Raw genomic sequence first — 15,375 nt, forward strand, 5'->3', positions numbered from 1 at the left:
AGTCAGGCAGTTAGTGGTCCAGACGCCTACAGCACGTCAGCATGGCATGCCTGGTAAAGCACACGTGCACGCCAACACACATCATCTGCAGTCCCTCGAAGTTTAAGATGACACACACACACACAAACATACAGTACCAGGAATATAGAAGCCTCTGTCTCTCTCTCACTTTCTCACAGAGCTAAAAGAAAAGCAGATCAAGACAACAGTCAATCTTCCCCTTGTGTGTGTCAGCTAGGAGAACAGCAGCACCGCCCTGGAGAGAGTTCTCACACTTTTTATGGAGCGAAAGGTCAGGACATAAAGCTAATGACCCTAGTGGTGCTATACTGGGATTTATGATGCTGAAAATAATGAGGCTACATGTACAGAGGAGTTCAAGAGTCAGAACTCCTCCTTCTCCCCCTCTACTTGAATATACACACACATACACACACACACACACACACACACACACACACACACACACACACACACACACACACGCACGCGCGCACGCACACGCACACGCACACACAGACAGAGTCAGAGAGACAGGCAGACAGGCAGACAGTCTCCTAGGCTCAGTCCCTTACAGTCAGCAGTCACCAGCTCCAAGCCATCTGATTTGATCTATTCTGTGTGTTCCTGTGCAGCAAACACACACCCTGATAAGTCAAGTGTTTTATTTTGTTTCACCTTGTCTGCTTGGGTCTTCCAACCAGCAACATTTTGCTCAGAGATACACAGAGACCCTATATATCCAGACAGAGATACACAGAGACCCTATATATCCAGACAGAGATACACAGAGACTCTATATATCCAGACAGAGATACACAGAGACCCTATATATCCAGACAGAGATACACAGAGACCCTATATATCCAGACAGAGATACACAGAGACCCTATAGATCCAGACAGAGATACACAGAGGCCCTATAGATCCAGACAGAGATACACAGAGACCCTATAGATCCAGACAGAGATACACAGAGACCCTATAGATCCAGACAGAGATACACAGAGGCCCTATAGATCCAGACAGAGATACACAGAGACCCTATAGATCCAGACAGAGATACACAGAGATCCTATATATCCAGACAGAGATAAACAGAGACCCTATAGATCCAGACAGAGATACACAGAGACCCTATAGATCCAGACAGAGATACACAGAGGCCCTATAGATCCAGACAGAGATACACAGAGACCCTATAGATCCAGACAGAGATACACAGAGGCCCTATAGATCCAGACAGAGATACACAGAGACCCTATATATCCAGACAGAGATACACAGAGACCCTATATATCCAGACAGAGATACACATAGGCCCTATATATCCAGACAGAGATACACATAGGCCCTATAGATTGAGTAAGCCTCAGAGGGCTGATTCCTCAAGGCTCTCGTTTCCATGGCAGGCGTTGTCGTGGTGAGGGAGACCCTTGTGGGGCACACTGGGCACTAGGCAGTCAACACTTTACAGAGATCAGGGGGTTGTAGCTAGAGGAGGACATGCCAATACAGAGTGGAGGGCTGACTACCGTACTGCTACTAATAAGGGTGCTGGACAAGTCTAGTGCCAAGATGAGAGTGTGAGAGCCTGTGTATTGGGGTGTCCAGGAAACAACTCCTTACAAGTCCCACAATACTTATTGTGTACGCCCAATTGCATAATAAGCCAACCTGGCCAGCATCCAAAGGACATGCACGCTCGCTCGCACGCACTCACTCACACACAGCTGCTGTGTTAAAACGGTCTTATAAAAAAGCCTGCAGGAATGTCGTGTAACGTTGCAGTGCATTCAGAACCTCCCATCTGGTCCTGTGTTTCACACTGGCTTAATAGAGGGACTCTCTGTGCACTTCCACCGAATCAGAGCTTCTCTCTCACATACAAACACACACACACACACACACACACACACACACACACACACACAGGTCTTCATCATGAGGTATTCTGAGCAGAAATTTGCCCTAAATCCCCAGGGAGTCGACAGGAAGGAGTTATATCCATGTTGCATGCTGGTTTGCCCCCAAAATTCCACAACATTTTACCAAAAAACACATTCACACATAAAAAGCATGACATTGCCTATCAAGTGGCTGCGAAACTCGATATGAGTGATATAGTGAACAATGTGGGGACGACCAACAAAGGGGTTCATTCACTGTTGAATGAGAGGCCAGCCGCTTTCCACATCTTGCCCAAGCAGGATATTTACTGCTGTCTGTGGACTGTTGCAGAGGGTTAGCGAAAACAAGCAGCGCTGTTTAGCCTCCAACATCTGGAAGCCATAAAGGCTGAATGGCTACGGTAGGCTATTTACACTAGGCTAAGTAACAGCAGGGCCTGGGGCCATAGATCCTGGGAGATAGACTCATTAGAGGTTTCTTACCCACCAGTGGACTGTGGGCACTAGCAGGACCAAGACGGGACCTCCTGTCACTCTCCTTCTCCTCTCTCTCTCTGCCGTCACTCTCCTTCTCCTCTCTCTCTCTGCTGTCACTCTCCTTCTCCTCTCTCTCTCTGCCGTCACTCTCCTTCTCCTCTCTCTCTCTGCCGTCACTCTCCTTCTCTCTCTCTCTCTGCCGTCACTCTCCTTCTCTCTCTCTCTCTGCCGTCACTCTCCTTCTCCTCTCTCTCTCTGCCGTCACTCTCCTTCTCCTCCCTCTCTCTGCCGTCACTCTCCTTCTCCTCCCTCTCTCTGCCGTCACTCTCCTTCTCCTCCCTCTCTCTGCCGTCACTCTCCTTCTCCTCCCTCTCTCTGCCGTCACTCTCCTTCTCCTCTCTCTCTCTGCCGTCACTCTCCTTCTCCTCCTCTCTCTGCCGTCACTCTCCTTCTCCTCCCTCTCTCTGCCGTCACTCTCCTTCTCCTCCTCTCTCTGCTGTCACTCTCCTTCTCCTCTCTCTCTGCTGTCACTCTCCTTCTCCTCTCTCTCTCTGCAGTCACTCTCCTTCTCCTCTCTCTCTCTGCTGGCACTCTCCTTCTCCTCTCTCTCTCTGCTGGCACTCTCCTTCTCCTCTCTCTCTCTCTCTCTGCCGTCACTCTCCTTCTCCTCTCTCTCTGCCGTCACTCTCCTTCTCCTCCCTCTCTCTGCCGTCACTCTCCTTCTCTCTCTCTGCTGTCACTCTCCTTCTCCTCCCTCTCTCTGCCGTCACTCTCCTTCTCCTCCCTCTCTCTGCCGTCACTCTCCTTCTCCTCCCTCTCTCTGCCGTCACTCTCCTTCTCCTCCCTCTCTCTGCCGTCACTCTCCTTCTCCTCTCTCTCTCTGCCGGCACTCTCCTTCTCCTCTCTCTCTCTGCTGGCACTCTCCTTCTCCTCTCTCTCTCTCTCTGCTGTCACTCTCCTTCTCTCTCTCTGCCGTCACTCTCCTTCTCCTCCCTCTCTCTGCCGTCACTCTCCTTCTCCTCCCTCTCTCTGCCGTCACTCTCCTTCTCCTCCCTCTCTCTGCCGTCACTCTCCTTCTCCTCCCTCTCTCTGCCGTCACTCTCCTTCTCCTCCCTCTCTCTGCCGTCACTCTCCTTCTCCTCTCTCTCTCTGCCGTCACTCTCCTTCTCCTCTCTCTCTCTGCCGGCACTCTCCTTCTCCTCTCTCTCTCTGCTGGCACTCTCCTTCTCCTCTCTCTCTCTGCTGGCACTCTCCTTCTCCTCTCTCTCTCTCTCTGCTGTCACTCTCCTTCTCTCTCTCTGCTGTCACTCTCCTCTCTCACTCACTCCTCTTCCTCTCCTATCACTCTCCTCCCCTCCTATCACTCTCCTCCCCTCCTCCTCTCCTTTCATTCTCCTCTCCTATCCCTCTCCTCCTCTCCTTTCATTCTCCTCTCCTCCTCTCCTTTCATTCTCCTCTCCTCCTCTCCTTTCATTCTCCTCCTCTCCTTTAATTATCCTCCTCTCCTTTCATTCTCCTCTCCTCCTCTCCTTTCATTCTCCTCTCCTCCTCTCCTTTCATTCACCTCTCCTCCTCTCCTTTCATTCACCTCTCCTCCTCTCCTTTCATTCACCTCTCCTATCATTCTCCTCTCCTATCATTCTCCTCTTCTCTTCTCCTCTCCTCCTCTCCTTTCATTCTCCTCTCCTATCATTCTCCTCTCACTCTCCTCTCCTCTCCTATCACTCTCCTCTCTCTCCTCTCCTATCACTCTCCTCTCCTCCTCTCCTCTCTCTCCTCTCCTATCACTCTCCTCTCCTCCTCTCCTATCACTCTCCTCTTCTCCTCTCCTATCACTCTCATTTCCATGTGTTTTCTTGATGAGAGTCTGGAGAAAGCAGTTCCTAAAATAGAAACACATATTGTGAAGAATGTGTTCATGAGCAGTTGTCTGCATGTTTGTGCTCTAACGGAGCGGTCTGGAAGGAGGACACACTGAAGCCACAGAGGATGTCATCCCAAAGTATGAGACACTTGAAGAGATAAATCCACAGTAGGACATACAGCACATTGTCCTATAGACCCCAGTAGGACATACAGTACATCGTCCTATAGACCCCAGTAGGACATACAGCACATCGTCCTATAGGCCCCAGTAGGACATACAGTACATCGTCCAATAGAACCTCGTAGGACATACAGCACATCGTCCTATAGACCCCAGTAGGACATACAGCACATCGTCCAATAGAACCTCGTAGGACATACAGTACATCGTCCAATAGACCCCAGTAGGACATACAGTACATTGTCCTATAGAACCCAGTAGGACATACAGTACATTGTCCTATAGACCCCAGTAGGACATACAGTACATTGTCCTATAGACCCCAGTAGGACATACAGTACATTGTCCTATAGACCCCAGTAGGACATACAGTACATCGTCCTATAGACCCCAGTAGGACATACAGTACATAGTCCTATAGGCCCCAGTAGGACATACAATACATCGTCCTATAGACCCCAGTAGGACATACAGTACATCGTCCTATAGGGCCCACACAACCCTGTGACACAATTGTAAACAAGACTAGTGTTTCTGCATTTGAGAGATGTTTTCATAAACAGGTGGTACATGCATGTGGTTGTACAAGACCTATATGACATTGGTAACGGGTAATATGACATTGGTAACGGGTAATATGACATTGGTAACGGGTAATATGACATTGGTAACGGGTAATATGACATTGGTAACGGGTAATATGACATTGGTAACGGGTAATATGACATTGGTAACGGGTAATATGACATTGGTAACGGGTAATATGACATTGGTAACGGGTAATATGACATTGGTAACGGGTAATATGACATTGGTAACGGGTAATATGACATTGGTAACGGGTAATATGACATTGGTAACAGGTAATATGACATTGGTAACGGGTAATATGACATTGGTAACGGGTAATATGACATTGGTAACGGGTAATATGACATTGGTAACGGGTAATATGACATTGGTAATGGGTAATATGACATTGGTTGGGTAATTGACATTGACTGGTAATATGACATTGGTAATGGGTAATATGACATTGGTAATGGGTAATATGACATTGGGAACAGGTAATATGACATTGGGAACAGGTAATATATGTATTGTGTGTAGATGTGGAGTGTGTAATTTACAGCAGAGTGTGTCATTTACAGTTGATAGTGTAATTGACAGTTGATAGTGTAATTAACAGTCTTTATTTGGGTAAGTGCTCTATTCAGTGTGTCTAAGACTATGTTCCTCAAGTTTATCCTATTCTATCCTATCCTGAAGAGCATTCTGAATGTAGATCGATTTGAAGGGTGTTGACGTGGTTCGAAGTGCCCTAAATGGTAGTGTGTGTCCTAGTGTGTGTTCTAGTGGGTGTCCTAGTGTGTGTTCTTGTGTGTGTCCTAGTGTGTATCCTAGTGTGTGTCCTAGTGTGTGTCCTAGTGTGTGTCCTAGTGGGTGTTCTAGTGGGTGTTCTAGTGGGTGTCCTAGTGGGTGTCCTAGTGGGTGTCCTAGTGTGTGTTCTAGTGGGTGTCCTAGTGGGTGTCCTAGTGGGTGTTCTAGTGGGTGTCCTAGTGGGTATCCTAGTGGGTATCCTAGTGGGTGACCTAGTGGGTGTCCTAGTGTGTCGCCTAGTGTGTGTCCTAGTGTGTGTACTAGAGTGTGTTCTAGTGTGTGTTCTAGTGTGTGTCCTAGTGTGTGTTCTAGTGGGTTTCCTAGTGTGTGTCCTAGTGTGTGTTCTAGTGGGTGTCCTAGTGGGTGTCCTAGTGGGTGTCCTAGTGTGTGTTCTAGTGGGTGTCCTAGTGGGTGTCCTAGTGTGTGTCCTAGTGTGTGTTCTAGTGGGTTTCCTAGTGTGTGTCCTAGTGTGTGTTCTAGTGGGTGTCCTAGTCTGTGTTCTAGTGGGTGTCCTAGTGTGTGTTCTAGTGGGTTTCCTAGTGTGTGTTCTAGTGTGTGTTCTAGTGGGTGTCCTAGTGTGTGTTCTAGTGGGTGTCCTAGTGTGTGTTCTAATAGGTGTCCTAGTGTGTGTTCTTGTGTGTGTCCTAGTGTGTATCCTAGTGTGTGTCCTAGCGGGTGTCCTAGCGTGTGTCCTAGCGTGTGTCCTAGTGTGTGTCCTAGTGTGTGTCCTAGCGTGTGTTCTAGTGTGTGTCCTAGTGTGTGTCCTAGTGTGTGTTCTAGTGTGTGTCCTAGTGTTTGTCCTCTGTGATATGGGAAGGGGACAGCTCTGTGATGCACTGTGACATGGGCTGTCAGGAGTGATTGGGCAGAGTGGCTTCTAGGGAGGGGAGAGTCTTGGTCACCCACAGCCAGGGTCTTAGCCCTGACTCTGTCTGCGGTCTAACTTGCTTCCTATTCCCTATACCCCTCAAACTCAACTCTGGACTCTCTCTGTCTGTGTGTGTGTGTGTGTGTGTGTGTGTGTGTGTGTGTGCGTGCGTGCGTGCGTGCGTGCGTGCGTGCGTGCGTGTGTGCAGTGTGTGTGTGTGTGTGTGTGTGTGTGTCCTAGCTGGAGGTCAGTAGACCGGCTGGTCTGTTAGACATGTGAGAATTAGCTTAGACTCCACAGACAGCTCAGGCACCTTGAGACTTAATCACACATTAAACCACCCCACAGCCACCTCTCATTAGACGCCTGTAGAGAGGCCATGTTCACACACATACAGTGAGGGAAAAACTATTTGATCCCCTGCTGATTTTGTACGTTTGCCCACTGACAAGGAAATGATAATTCTATAATTTTAATGGTAGGTTTATTTGAACAGTGAGAGACAGAATAACAACAAAGAAATCCAGAAAAACGCATGTCAAAAATGTTATAAATTGATTTGCATTTTAATGAGGGAAATAAGTATTTTACCCCCTCTCAATCAGAAAGATTTCTGGTTCCCAGGTGTCTTTTATACAGGTAACGAGCTGAGATTAGGAGCACACTCTTAAAGGGAGTGCTCCTAATCTCAGTTTGTTACCTGTATAAAAGACACCTGTCCACAGAAGCAATCAATCAATCAGATTCCAAACTCTCCACCATGGCCAAGACCAAAGAGCTCTCCAAGGATGTCAGGGACAAGATTGTAGACCTACACAAGACTGGAATGGGCTACAAGACCATTGCCAAGCAGCTTGGTGAGAAGGTGACAACAGTTGGTGCGATTATTTGCTAATGGAAGAAACACAAAAGAACTGTCAATCTCCCTCGGCCTGGGGCTCCATGCAAGATCTCACCCCGTGGAGTTGCAATGATCATGAGAACGGTGAGGGATCAGCCAAGAACTACACGCGAGGATCTTGTCAATGATCTCAAGGCAGCTGGGACCATAGTCACCAAGAAAACAATTGGTAACACACTACGCCGTGAAGGACTGAAATCCTGCAGCGCCCACAAGGTCCCCCTGCTCAAGAAAGCACATATACATGCCTGTCTGAAGTTTGCCAATGAACATCTGAATGATTCAGAGGACAACTGGGTGAAAGTGTTGTGGTCAGCTGAGACCAAAATGGAGCTCTTTTGCATCAACTCAACTCACCGTGTTTGGAGGAGGAGGAACGCTGCCTATGACCCCAAGAACACCATCCCCACCGTCAAACATGGAGGTGGAAACATTATGCTTTGGGGGTGTTTTTCTGCTAAGGGGACAGGACAACTTCACCGCATCAAAGGGACGATGGACGGGGCCATGTACCGTCAAATCTTGGTTGAGAACCTCCTTCCCTCAGCCAGGGCATTGAAAATGGGTCGTGGATGGGTATTCCAGCATGACAATGACCCAAAACAAACGGCCAAGGCAACAAAGGAGTGACTCAAGAAGAAGCACATTAAGGTCCTGGAGTGGCCTAGCCAGTCTCCAGACCTTAATCCCATAGAAAATCTGTGGAGGGAGCTGAAGGTTTGAGTTGCCAAACGTCAGCCTCGAAACCTTAATGACTTGGAGAAGACCTGCAAAGAGGAGTGGGACAAAATCCCTCCTGAGATGTGTGCAAACCTGGTGGCCAACTACAAGAAACGTCTGACCTCTGTGATTGCCAACAAGGGTTTTTCCACCAAGTACTAAGTCATGTTTTGCAGAGGGGTCAAATACTTATTTCCCTCATTAAAATGCAAATAATTTTATAACATTTTTGATATACGTTTTTCTGGATTTTTTTGTTGTTATTCTGTCTCTCACTGTTCAAATAAACCTACCATTAAAATTATAGACTGATCATTTCTTTGTCAGTGGGCAAACGTACAAAATCAGCAGGGGATCAAATACTTTTTTCCCCTCACTGTACACACACATACACGACTGCACGGTGTCTTACTAGAGGTCATCACAGTTAGAAAAGTCCATTGATGATAGACTCAACAGTGTAATGTGGCTAAAGTATCTCCCTCTGTCAGTGTACAGGTGGTCTGGTTGGAGTTAGCCAACAACCCTGCCTGCATGTGGGCTTTCTCTCATCAGACACATTCTTACCTCTCACTCAAAAGCCACCAAGAGAGATAGAGAGAGGGAGAGAGGCAGAAAGAGAGAGAGAGGCAGAAAGAGAGAGAGGCAGAAAGAGAGAGAGACTGCAGAGATGTCACGTCCTGACCAGTAATAGGGGTTATTTGTTATTTTAGTTTGGTCAGGACGTGGCAGGGGGTATTTGTTTTATATGGTTTGGGGGTTATGTGTATGTAGAGGGGTATTGTATTTTTGTGTTCCGGGGTTTTTGGTATATGTTCTGGTGTTGGTGTTCTAGGTTTTTCTAGTTTGTGTATTTCTTTGTTGGCCTGGTGTGGCTCTCAATCAGGAACAGCTGTACATCGTTGTTCCTGATTGAGAGCCATATTTAGGGAGCTTGTTTTCACCTGTCTGATGGTGGGTAGTTGTTTTTGCATTGCTTATAGTCTAGCCTGCAAAACTGTTTACTGTCTTGTTTTTCCGTGTTCATGTTTATAATAAATATAATGATGAGCACGCAACCCGCTGCGCCTTGGTCTAATCACTACGACAGACGTTACAAGAGAACTAGTTTCCCCTGCATTCTGGCACTGCAAGCCACTATTCCCAATCCGCGTGACAAAAGCTAAACGCACACTTTAGGATGAAATTAGCGTCAAGTCTGTTTGCAAACTCCTACAGTACAAATAGACCTATGAATGGTTTTTCAATCCAAACAAAACTTCTACCGCTGGAAAATGAAGTCTCCAGAGCCAAGTGTGCATGTTTGACATAACCAGAGCTGACGTGTGTATCCATTTCCCACGTGGCACTCGAGACAGACTCAGTTTCCCAGGCTTGCAACAGCAAAGTGTGGAGAAGATTGAAACTGAACCGCAGTTGGGGCTCCTCAGGGCTCAGTCAGAGTACCGCTCAAGGTTGTGATTAAGGTCATTTCAATTACCGTTCCTGTGATTACAGTTACCCCAATCTAGGCTGATAGAATAATGTCCATACAGGAGAGATGGGGGACCCGGATACACACGTCCAGTGTGTACTCACTAATGTACTTTGTCAAACCCCATTTGGCTTGGACTGAGCACCCGCTAATCTCTAGATAAAAGACATTGAGGAGGAGTGTTACTAGCGTAGGGGGTCAAAGGTAGCCTGGTTAACAGACTGAAGGATAGTTTAACCAGGAAAGGTCCAAGCTGTTTCTGGGTCTCAAACCCAAACCATATTGTGTATTACTGATAAATGTTTATTTTATGTTTCATCTATACTGTACTGTAACATCTACAGTATTCGCACAGTAACATTCACAGCGTTTTAATTTGGTTCCCATAACACATCCATGTTTTCCAGAGGTATTGATCAGTAGGCAGGCCTATACCGTACGTGTACCTTAATATCCTACTGTACAATACAGAATGTTTTATGTGGACATTAAATCCCCACAGACCCTATATTATACACAGGAATGTTCTCACATCCAGACATGGGAACTCAAACGTCCCTGTACTCCATCAAGATGTAAAGACCAGGCGTTTAGATCAGAGAACGCATAGCAGCACTATAGCACTTCAATCAGACTCCAGTCAGGCCAGAGTAATGGAAACAGAGTCCGAATGAGATCAGTATCTACTGTAAAGTGTCAGGACATCAAACTGAGGTATAGAGGTTTTCATCTATTAGCTGTACTGGCTGCAGACACTGGCCTGTTACGGGGGATTCACAAAGAGCACAGAATCACAATGTAATAATGTGGAATTGGTTCAATATTGGAAATATAATTATGTCCAATGCTGCTATTTGATTCACATAACATTATATGAACTAAGGGCTCTAGGCACTGCCCAGTATTTAGAGGGAAAATAGGTGTTTTTTAATAAATACGTTTTGAATATGTCCTGTAAACTAGCTATACTGTATGTTGTAGATGTACTTATTACATCAATACTCTTAGAAGACTAGCTGCTGTCTAGGGTTGGCACCTGGCAATGCAGAAGTATTTGTCTGGGTGTGCTTTTTCAGAAGCTCTCACATCTGAGTTTTTCAGATGCTTGATATTGTCTATTGCTGTGAAACTTCAAAATGTAAAAATGACCACACCTCTTTCATTGTTAACAATTGCGATGCATATTGACGGGGTTTGTGGGGCATTGGTTTCGACTGCAGTGCTGAATGCTGTAAGTAGGACTACACTGCAGGTCTCCTGTATCTACCGGTATGGCTCCTAGACTCCATTCAAATCAGATCTAGAACACTGCTCCTGCCTATACGTCATGAAGAGTGAATAAACAATAAACAACGAATAACAAAGATACCACCAATAGGCCTATATTGCTATACAAAACCGTAGGCCTAGTTTAAATCTGGGATTAGGCAGAGAGTAGGCTATAGCAGGCTGGGGCGGTTACTGCAGTTATCCGCCAGAGCAGCCCCCGCACCGTTTCAGCACCATGCATGGTGGACCTGAACAATGGGCACAGCCCGCAGCCCCGGAGCGCTCACACGCTGACCAACAAAAATACTAACGGGCTTTTTATTACGCATTTTTACGAGACAAATAAACACTTTAAGGTGTGAGGTAAAACAAAAAAGTAAGTAAAACGAGATGGTAGCAAAAAAGCAGACGAATGGACATGCCGACTAAGCCTTTCTCTCGTAAGGGTGAGGCTGATGTGCAAACCTTGTTCATTCTCAAAGGTAAAATGCAGTAGTATTCTTACCAAGTTAACAAACAAGGTTGTCATTTTTAACTAGGATATAGCACAAACAATTTAACACATGCCTTTCCTAAATGCGCAACAACTCGGATTAGAAGCCACCTTCAATGCTTTTAGTGATTCCGAGAACATCAAACTTTTTATCTAAACTAAATCAAGTGTGTTGAAAGTGCAATTCATTTAAATGTAATTAAAACATAATTAACCATGCTTTGCCTTTAAATTGAATAAATTCAATATCGCATTTCCCTTACCTGTTCGTGGCAAATGAACCGTATAAATAAATCCCTTGTGCACTGTGCCTTGAGCCCTAGTGACAACGCAAAGAGATGTCGGACTCTCTGACCCTTCCCACTGCGTTCAAATGCCGTAATTACATCAGTAGTGGCGCATTCATTTGTATGCAACCAACGGTTGCAGGTTCTCGCTCCCACACACACGCACGCATGCGCAGCCACACACACACACACACACACACACACACACACACACACACACACACACACACACACACACACACACACACACACACACACACACACACACACACACACACACACACGGGGAGCTACATGTAAGAGGATGGATGGGCTTCTGTGAGTAGCTGCATTGCATTGCTCTGCTTACAGGGAGGGGTGCGGCACTGGTTGAGGAGTGAGAGAGATGTGGAGGGGAAAGAGGAGATGGGGGTGGGGAGGAGAGAGGATATCGGGAGAAAGAGCGAGGGAAAGAGGGAAACTGGATTCATCAAGGGAGCAGCTGCTCTTGTCTTCCCCCATGGGATCCCAGCCACACCATGTCTGGTTCCCGTGCCAAGACTGGCACTGTAGGATTTGGGGGAATGTGGGGGTTGGAGCAGATTGACTCTCCCTCTCCTTAAACAGATAACATGTGTACCCATGCCAGCTGGCCACAGGCATTTTCCCCCTGACAGCAGCATACTAGCACAACTGAAACACCAGCTTGATCATGTAAAAACAACTCAAGACATCCAACTCAACCTAAATCAAGCTATGTACGTTAGCCAACAGTATATAGCTATCCTTGCAGTGTCAGAGCAGTAGCTTGCTGCTTTGTTCCCTTGCAGTGTCAGAGCAGTAGCTTGCTGCGTTGTCTGTTGGTGAGACTAACCTACATGCTACATCCATATATATATACACTGCTCAAAAAAATAAAGGGAACACTTAAACAACACAATGTAACTCCAAGTCAATCACACTTCTCTGAAATCAAATTGTCCACTTAGGAAGCAACACTGATTGACAATAAATGTCACATGCTGTTGTGCAAATGGAATAGACAACAGGTGGAAATTATAGGCAATTAGCAAGACACCCCCAATAAAGGAGTGGTTCTGCAGGTGGGGACCACAGACAACTTCTCAGTTCTTATGCTTCCTGGCTGATGTTTTGGTCACTTTTGAATGCTGGCGGTGCTTTCACTCTAGTGGTAGCATGAGACGGAGTCTACAACCCACACAAGTGGCTCAGGTAGTGCAGCTCATCCAGGATGGCACATCAATGCGAGCTGTGGCAAGAAGGTTTGCTGTGTCTGTCAGCGTAGTGTCCAGAGCATGGAGGCGCTACCAGGAGACAGGCCAGTACATCAGGAGACGTGGAGGAGGCCGTAGGAGGGCAACAACCCAGCAGCAGGACCGCTACCTCCGCCTTTGTGCAAGGAGGAGCAGGAGAAGCACTGCCAGAGCCCTGCAAAATGACCTCCAGCAGGCCACAAATGTGCATGTGTCTGCTCAAACGGTCAGAAACAGACTCCATGAGGGTGGTATGAGGGCCCGACGTCCACAGGTGGGGGTTGTGCTTACAGCCCAACACCGTGCAGGACATTTGGCATTTGCCAGAGAACACCAAGATTGGCAAATTCGCCACTGGCGCGCTGTGCTGTTCACAGATGAAAGCAGGTTCACACTGAGCACGTGACAGACGTGACAGAGTCTGGAGACGCCGTGGAGAACCTTCTGCTGCCTGCAACATCCTCCAGCAAGACCGGTTTGGCGGTGGGTCAGTCATGGTGTGGGGTGGCATTTCTTTGGGGGGCCGCACAGCCCTACATGTGCTCGCCAGAGGTAGCCTGACTGCCATTAGGTACCGAGATGAGATCCTCAGACCCCTTGTGAGACCATATGCTGGTGCGGTTGGCCCTGGGTTCCTCCTAATGCAAGACAATGCTAGACCTCATGTGGCTGGAGTGTGTCAGCAGTTCCTGCAAGAGGAAGGCATTGATGCTATGGACTGGCCCGCCCGTTCCCCAGACCTGAATCCAATTGAGCACATCTGGGACATCATGTCTCGCTCCATCCACCAACGCCACGTTGCACCACAGACTGTCCAGGAGTTGGCGGATGCTTTAGTCCAGGTCTGGGAGGAGATCCCTCAGGAGACCATCCGCCACCTCATCAGGAGCATGCCCAGGCGTTGTAGGGAGGTCATACAGGCACGTGGAGGCCACACACACTACTGAGCCTCATTTTGACTTGTTTTAAGGACATTACATCAAAGTTGGATCAGCCTGTAGTGTGGTTTTCCACTTTAATTTTGAGTGTGACTCCAAATCCAGACCTCCATGGGTTGATAAATTGGATTTCCATTTATTATTTTTGTATGATTTTGTTGTCAGCACATTCAACTATGTAAAGAAAAAAGTATTTAATAAGATTATTTCTTTTATTCAGATCTATGATGTGTTGTTTAAGTGTTCCCTTTATTTTTTTGAGCAGTATATATATATATATATATATATATATATATATATATATATATGCATGCTACAGTAGGCTAGTCGGTGCATTGACCTGCTTGCTAATGCTAGGACCCTGTTACCAGCTGTGCACCCCAAATGAAACCCTATAGAGCTCTGGTCAAAAGTAGCACACTACTTCATAGGGCTCTGGTCAAAAGTAGTGCACTACTTCATAGGACTCTAGTCAAAAGTAGTGCACTACGTATAGAGAATACGCACCTGGGACAGAAGCTTTTAATGGAATTGCCCATACCACTCCACTAAGCTTTAATCATCCTGTTACCTTCAATATTATCAAAACCATACGTATAGGAATTGATAAAAAATAAAAAGGAATAGAACCAAAGCTAATGAAAATGCTCCTAGTAGACAGACACATCCTATTGATATGGAATAAAACCCAGGTTTAATGGTTCACAAGACTTACTGCCATCTTGTGGTTAAAATAATACATAGCATGAGATAGCATTGCGCAGAAGACTATTAACCGTAGTAGTTGAGGCTGCCGTTCTCGTCCTCCAGAGCTGTCACGAGGGCATCAATCTCAGGCTCACATCTTCTCACGTACCACAGACGCACAACCCAAAACCAGGCTTATAATGCATTATGACGCATTATTCCTGTATGCCTTCATCCACAGCAATAGAACGTCTTCATGAAACTGACAGAACACCCCACGTCTTCAAGAAACTGACAGAACACCCCGCGTCTTCATGAAACTGACAGAACACCCCGCGTCTTCATGAAACTGACAGAACACCCCACGTCTTCATGAAACTGACAGAACACCCCACGTCTTCATGAAACTGACAGAACACCCCACGTCTTCATGAAACTGACAGAACACCCCACGTCTTCATGAAACTGACAGAACACCCCGCGTCTTCATGAAACTGACAGAACACCCCACGTCTTCATGAAACTGACAGAACACCCCACGTCTTCATGAAACTGACAGAACACCCCGCGTCTTCATGAAACTGACAGAACACCCCACGTCTTCATGAAACTGACAGAACACCCCACGTCTTCATGAAACTGACATAACACCCCACGTCTTCATGAAACTG

General features: G+C 46.7%; 1 protein-coding gene across 8 annotated transcripts in view; it reads right to left on the reverse strand.

Annotated features, from left to right (window-relative positions):
- LOC106594619 (microtubule-associated protein 2) overlaps nucleotides 1–12,138 on the reverse strand; it is a 99,568-nt gene extending 87,430 nt beyond the window's left edge. For 5 of the 8 annotated variants that reach the window (XM_082963628.1, XM_082963627.1, XM_082963629.1 and 2 more), the window contains exon 1: nucleotides 11,803–12,022. The gene's annotated coding sequence lies outside the window, so the exon portion shown is untranslated. Of the gene's footprint in view, nucleotides 1–11,802 lie in introns of all 8 variants that reach the window. The other 3 variants (XM_082963630.1, XM_082963631.1, XM_082963632.1) reach the window with 3 other exon arrangements.
- Between the last annotated feature and the right edge of the window lie 3,237 nt (nucleotides 12,139–15,375).

This window comes from Salmo salar, chromosome 17 (assembly GCF_965601325.2).
Source record: "Salmo salar chromosome 17, fSalSal1, whole genome shotgun sequence".
Taxonomy (NCBI): Eukaryota; Metazoa; Chordata; class Actinopteri; order Salmoniformes; family Salmonidae; genus Salmo; species Salmo salar.